This window comes from Meles meles, chromosome 1, assembly GCF_922984935.1.
Source record: "Meles meles chromosome 1, mMelMel3.1 paternal haplotype, whole genome shotgun sequence".
In the NCBI taxonomy this organism is placed as follows: Eukaryota; Metazoa; Chordata; class Mammalia; order Carnivora; family Mustelidae; genus Meles; species Meles meles.
In genome coordinates, this window is record NC_060066.1 from 143,752,068 (window position 1) to 143,759,251 (window position 7,184).

Genomic DNA, 7,184 nt, shown 5'->3' on the forward strand with positions numbered 1-7,184 from the left:
TATATAGCGTCATGTGGATGTAAGATATTATCGTTATTATTATCATTATGCTCCAGGGAAGAACAAGAAGAGAAAGCAGATATGTAGTGGAAATTTTTTAAAGAGATGAAAAGTAACCAGGGAGACTCAGAGGACAATAAATGAAAGTAGAAGCACAAAGACCACATAGTTCTTCCTAGTCTCCCATTCTGTTTCCTTTCTGCTCTGAGTCTGTCCATCTGTGAACCTCTAAGGCTCTGCCAGATTCCCTTGCTGCCTCCAATCCCAGCAAAGGGCAGCAGGTCTTTCCGTCTTCCTCCCTCTCCTTGTGCTGCTTCTAATACTCCATTTCACTCTGCCAGCCCTGCAAAGAAAAGGAGCAGCTCCAACCAGTTGAAAGACCTTGAATTTGGGAGATTAGGGCTCCCCCTTCTGTTCTCAGGAGGCAGGTCAGGTACCTGGGACTCTGAATCTCCAGATAAAACTCTCAGCAAGCAGAATTGACCTGTACAGAGCACAAAAATGTTATTTACAGTAATACTTTTCCAAGTTTAATGTACCTAAGAATCACCTGTTCAAATTAAACTCCAACTCTGTAGGTCAAGGGGAGGCCAAGCTTGATTCTGCAAGTGTAACAGGCTCCCAGTTGATGCTGAGGCTGCTGGTCCTTGATCCACGCTTGGAGTGGTCTCCTGGGGCATATCCCGGGCTTTACTTTCTGATTACAGCTCCTACAGGACAAAGAGACCGTGTATGTAGTCTTTACAGATATTTTTTTACTTTATAATGGGAAAGGCCTCTGCTTTCCTCAGATCTCAGGAGAAAAGCATTGCATTAATTATGCATTTTTGTGGTGACACTATTGTTTAAATATTCTTTGTAAAGAAACAGCTATGAAGTTCAGAGTTAAAATTTAAAAACCAACAGCACAGGTGTGTAGGTTTTAGATTCTTGAAAGTCAAAATCACCTTTCTATGATCAGAGCCCCTGCCTTAAATTTAATCTCTTTTCTTAGGGATCATTCTGTGAGCCGTGGTAAGATTATTTTAATGATCTCCAAAATGTAGCACCAATCAAGTCATTGCCAAGGATGGACCTTATTTAAACAGGGGATCGCTTCCTTAACTTTTAAGTTTTCTTTTTTCAATCAGTTATTTATTCAAAAATAAAACTGTCAGATACACCTCAACGATGCTGTTAAGAACATAAAATCGTGTTTCTGCTAGATACTCGGCACCATTCTAGGTGCTGGATATGGGTGAACGAAATGGAATTTACATTCTGTCCTAATGAAGTTTATATTTGAGAAAAGGGAGAGAGACAGCAGGCAAACATAATGGGATATCTAATGAAAGTATATGGAAAATAGGAAATGAGGTAAAGGGGAGGAAACAATAAAAGGGTGGAAGGTGAGATCTGTTATTTTGTATCGGGTGCTGGGGGAAGGCCTCACAGGTAAGATTACCAGGAGTAGGGAAGAAAGCAAGCAAGCATCTGAGAGAGAGATGGTTCAGGCAGAGAGAAGGGCAAGTGGCTGGAGGGGGCCTGAAGTGAGAGACTCTGGGGACAGGTCCCTGGGCTGGGGGTCTGTGGCGTGGAGGCCATGTCCTGTGTACGACCACACAGGCTGGTAGATCATGGAAAAGACTGCAGTTTATCTGTGAAACGGGAAGTCAGTGATGGATGCAGAAGAGTGATACAATCTGACTCTCAAATTTCCTTTCTGTGAGGAGGCCAAGTGTGGAGGCGGGAGCCAGTGAGGGCTATTGCTGAACACAGGTGAGGCAATGGAGTGGACAGAGCTCAGATGACACTCTTGCTTGTGTTCCTTTAGCCTTCCTTCAGCTTTCTAGCAGTTTCCTTTCTCCTCTCCATCGAATATTTTTTGCTGTTAAGGTGAAATAAAAAGCCCTTCAGCTTGGAAGCTTATTAAGAGAGGACTCAAGGACTGTTTTGCTTGTCCAGGAATGTGGAGCATAATGCTGACTGACAGTAGAGGACATAAAATGAGCAGCAGTGACATGAAAATAATCTGAGGTTTGTCATAGACAAATGACATGAAAATATAGTCCGAGCTTATAACAGAAAGCTGTGGTTCTTGGTGTTTTGTCCACAGATGCTCCATAAATAGTAACTACTGTTATTATGAATTTAGTTATCTTCTGTTGTCAGCTGGGACCCCCTTGTTCCTCAGAGACCTCCATACAGTTGGTTTTTATCAATGTCAATTCCATGACCTGTGGAAAACAAGTCCCCCTCTTCGATTTCTCCAACTACCTGCACGCTTGGCTCCTTAAAATTCCCATTTCCTAGTTCCACACGAGCTGCTCCCGTGCTTTGCTATATTGTCCCAAATACAGTGTTATGACTGTTCCAAAGAAACATGTACATATCGTGTTTGTGAACAATTTAGACTTTATTGAAGGGTTAATAGGTGGAACTAGAGAAGGATTTGTGTCACAGAAAAATAAAACAAAGCACTTCTCAATCACCAAAAGCATCAGCCTTCTGGAAATAATTTTCCACAAATGTGGAGCATCCTTGGCCCCCTGTTGTCTCAGTGTCTTTCTATCCCGAGGAATCTTAGTTTCTCCTCCTTTCTCCTTTCTCCTTACTTTCAACAGTGAAAGGACCAACTAACTACCACCGACAAAATCCCTGCCTGGCCCCATATGCAGCCAGTGCACCATTCCTCAGAGTCCTCAACACCACTCAGAAACAAAGCAGCAGGGGAAGATTGGAAGGGCTCTCCTTCAACCTCAGACAGTAATAAAGTGTTCCCCCCAGGAGGAATTCTGGCCAACGGGGGTTTTTAAAGACTCTTCTGGCTTAGTCACTCATCTTCCCAAATGGCTTAGTCACTCATCTTCCCAAATGTCTTCAAAATTCACTTCAGCTCATTTCTATTTTTTCTCTAAACTGGAAGTTAAAATATTTATTCATCTACCATTCTTTTTCTTGTAACATGTCATTTCCATTCTCGAAAGTTGCTATTTTCCTTTTAACTCATTGGGCCTAGCTAAGATCTCAGAGTTCTTCTCATATCCCATAGCTGCTAGCTCCCTACTTGGATCCCAGTTTCCTTGACTAACCTGCATATTTGTATCAAGAGTTTTGGCTGTGACTTGTTTGACAATCCCAATAAATGCTCTGCTTGAACTGAGACCATCTTTGATCTCCTTTCTTTTTCCTTTTTTGTCCCCCATTTGAGTATTTTTCTCTCCTGCCTTTTCCTGTTCTCCTCCAAAAAGAATAGGGAGCAACTTTTAACAAAATGATTAGAGCAGTATATGTCTTTTACTACATAGCTGTTTTTTTTTCTCTATTAGAAAGTAATTTTTTTTTAGTAAGGTCTCTTTAGAGTCACAAAACTAGGAAAAAGGAAAAATCAATCAATTCTTTAATATAATGCCATAATTGGTTACTAAAAATACAATAATCTTTTTAAAAAAATTTTATTAACATATGATATATTATTTGCCCCAGGGGTACAGGCTTAGACATTTCACAGTACTCCCATAGCACATACCCTCCCCAATGTCCATAACCCAGCCACCCCATCCCTCCCCACCACCCCCCAGCAACCCTCCATTTGTTTCCTGAGATTAAGAGTCTTTTATGGTTTGTCTCCCTCCCTGGTCCCATCTTGTTTCGTTTTTTCCCTCCCTACCCCCCACAACCCTCCACCCTGCCTCTCAAATTCCTCATATCAGAGAGATCATATGTCTTTTTCTGATTGACTTATTTTGTTTAGCATAATACCCTCTAGTTCCATCCACATCATTGCAAGATTTTGGTTTTTGATGGCTGCATAGTATTCCACTGTGTGTGTGTGTGAATGTGTGTGTGTGTGTGTGTATATATATATATATATACATATATATATATATATACCACATCTTCTTTATCCATTCATCTATTGATGGACATATAGGTTCTTTCCATAGTTTGGCTACTGTACACATTGCTGCTATAAACATTCGGGTGCACATGCCCCTTCGGATCACTACATTTGCATCTTTAGGGTACATACCCAGAAAAATACAATCATCTTAAAAACTAAAAATGTACAATGGATGATATATTTTAGCTAAGATCAGATGTTCATAGTATAAAAATATGAAGAGTATTTTAAAAACAGTGGTTATAAGAAGTGACAAATTTTTTAAAAGAAATTTTTTGGGAAGCATTTTGTCTTTTTCAAAGAAGAATAGAAGGATCAATTTTTTAGTGTCATAATTTATCCTAAGTGTCATTATATCATATACATGTTTTATCTCCACTTGGATGAGTTATCATAATACAAATTATTGCAGTGAGTCACACACTGTAAATTGCTTACTGAGCAGGAGATAAAGCCAAAAGAGTAAAATTCCAGAGTGTAAGAATAAAATTTTCTGCCACGTCTGTTTTCAATTATACACACTCTTGTTGGCATTCTTGTATTATAATAATCATGTATAAGCAGTGATTAAATGATAAAGTTTTTGGCTTTGAACGTTAGGCTAATGAGACTGACATCCCAGCTCTGGCTTTTACCAACCATGTGGCGTTAGGTAAGTTATTCAACATCTCCATGTCTGACTTTCAGCATTTGTAAAATTGGTATAAAATTTAAATAGTACATGTGGTGATTACAACTTTGTTTAGGTCACAGTAAGAGTTTAATTAATATTAATCCATGTTAATTTATGGCTGTTCTTTGGTGTGCTTGGCACCTGCTTAGGCACTGTTGATTGCCCAGCTAGAGGCTTGCCTCCTTCTCTTTCTTGCAGGCAGAACCCATCTTCTGTGACAGAGGTCAAACTTGTCTGATGCTCATTTTTCCAAGCCTCCCTTATACTGGGGCATGACTGTGACCTGACTCAAGCTGATAACCAGTCTGCTAGAGGAGGGAGGTGGAGGAGATGGTGATGTTGAGATTGTTTATAGATAATATTTTCCTTCCTGTAAAAAGAGAGAGAGAGAGAGAGAGAGAAATACCTAGGAAAATCCCACCCTTCTTTCCTACAAGAGTGCGGGAGCTGAGGGAGACTCTGCGGCCCTTAGGTGGAAGGTGAGGAGGGTAGCCAGAAAGTGAAAGTTAGTAGAGCTGAAAGAAAGAGCCCCGTGTCCGTGATGACATGGTGGCAGCTGTGCCAGCCTGGAGAGTGCCTAACCCCAGACACCTTCCTGTGTGAAGTAGGATGTATTTTTAAGCAGCTGTTAGCTATTCTGTTACTTTCAGCCCAAAATGTTATCAAACTGATAAAGACACTTCAAAAAATAGCATTGATCATTTCTAAAAAGTGCTGATCAATTTTGGAAACATGTATATAAAGTGGTTCAACATGTAAGTTGTATGATATTTTGAGGAAAAAAATAATATTAATCTCCTAGATAAAATTTTGGCCAAGTAGTTTGCTCTTCCATACAAAAGGGTCAAGCTGAACTTCCATAAACCAGAGGACACAGACCTATTGAAAAAAGCCCATCCAAAGTAGAGAAGCTTTAAAGAAAATAATTTTCTTTAATATTTTATTTATTTATTTGAGGGAGAGAAAGAGACAGTGCAAGTTGGAGGGAGAGGGAGAGAGAGTCTGAAGCAGACTCTGTGCTGAGCGCAGAGCTGGAGGCGGGGCTTGATCCCACAGCTGCGAGATCATGACCTGCGCCGATATCAAGAGTTGGCCACTCAACAGACTGAGCCACCCAGGCACCCCGAAAAGAAAATAATTTTAATTAAAAAAAAATTCTTATTATGTTCAGTTAAAAAGAATTTTTAAAAAGCAAACAACAGGGATGCCTGGGTGGTTCAGTTGGTTGAGCATCAGAAACTCTTGGTTTCTGCTCTGGTCACAATCTCAGGGTCCTGGGATTAAACCCTGTGTCAGGCTCCGCGCTGAGCAAGGAGTGTGCTTGAGATTCTCTCTCTCCCTCTCTCTGCCACTCCTGCTCATCCTTTCTCTCTCTCTCTCTCTCAAATAAATAAATAAATAAATAAAAATTTTTAAAAGATTTTATTTATTCATTTGAGAGGGAGAGAGAGCAAGTAGGGGGAAGGAGCAGAGGGAGAGGGACAAGCAATGCTGAGATATCATGACTGGATTGGAAATCAAGAGTCGTACGCTTAACTCACTGAGCCACCCAGGCACCCCAATAAATAAATATTAAAAAAAAAAGCAAACAACAAAGCTAATCTTTCAGCTTTCTTACGATTTTCTTAAAATGTATACCAGACCATAATCTGCTAACTGTACCAATTTCATATTATTTCCCTGCATTATTAATATTCTATTTCCAAAGGAACACATTCTGTTTCTTGTGAATATTTTTTCTTCATAATTGACACCTAGGAGTTCTTCATTTTCAGAATGTTTTTACTTTTTTTTTCTGTTTTAATGTATTATTGAAATATAACTCACATACAATACTACATCAGTTTCAGGTGTAGTTTCAGGTGTAGTTTCAGGTTATTGTTTTGACAATTCTATACATTACTCAATCTTCTTAAGTGTAGTCACCATCTGTCATCATACCATTATTACAATATTATTGACTATTTCCCTATGCTGTGCTTTTAATCTCTGTGAGTTATTTGTTTTATAGCTGGAAGTTTGAACCACTTAATCCCCTTTATCTATTTCATCCATCCCCCACCTACCACCTCTCAGGCAACCACCAGTTTGTTCTCCAGGACAAATAGGACAAATGTTCTCTGTTTTCTCCTTTGTTTGTTTCCTTTATTTTTTAGATTTCACATGTAAGTGAAATGATATGGTATTTGCCTTTCTCTGTCTGACTTATTTCACTGAGGTCCATCCATGTTGTTACTTATGACAAGATCTCATTCTTTTTTATAGCTGAGTAATACTCCTGTGTGTGTGTGTGTGTGTGTGTGTGTGTGTGTAGCACTTCTTTGTCCATCCATCTATTGATGAACACTGGTGTTGCCTCCATATCTTGGCTACTGCAAATAATGCTGCAATAAACATAGGGATGGATGTATCTTTTTGACTGGCTGTTTTCATTTTCTCTGGGTAAATGCTTAGTAGTAGAATTACTACCATATGGTAGTACCATATGGTATTTCCATTTTTAATTTTTTGAGAAAACTTCATACTGTTTTACATAGTGGTTGCACCAATTTGCATCCCCACCAGCAGTGTACAAAGGGTTCCCTTTTCTCCATATCCTTTCCAACACCTATTTCTTGTCTTTCTGAT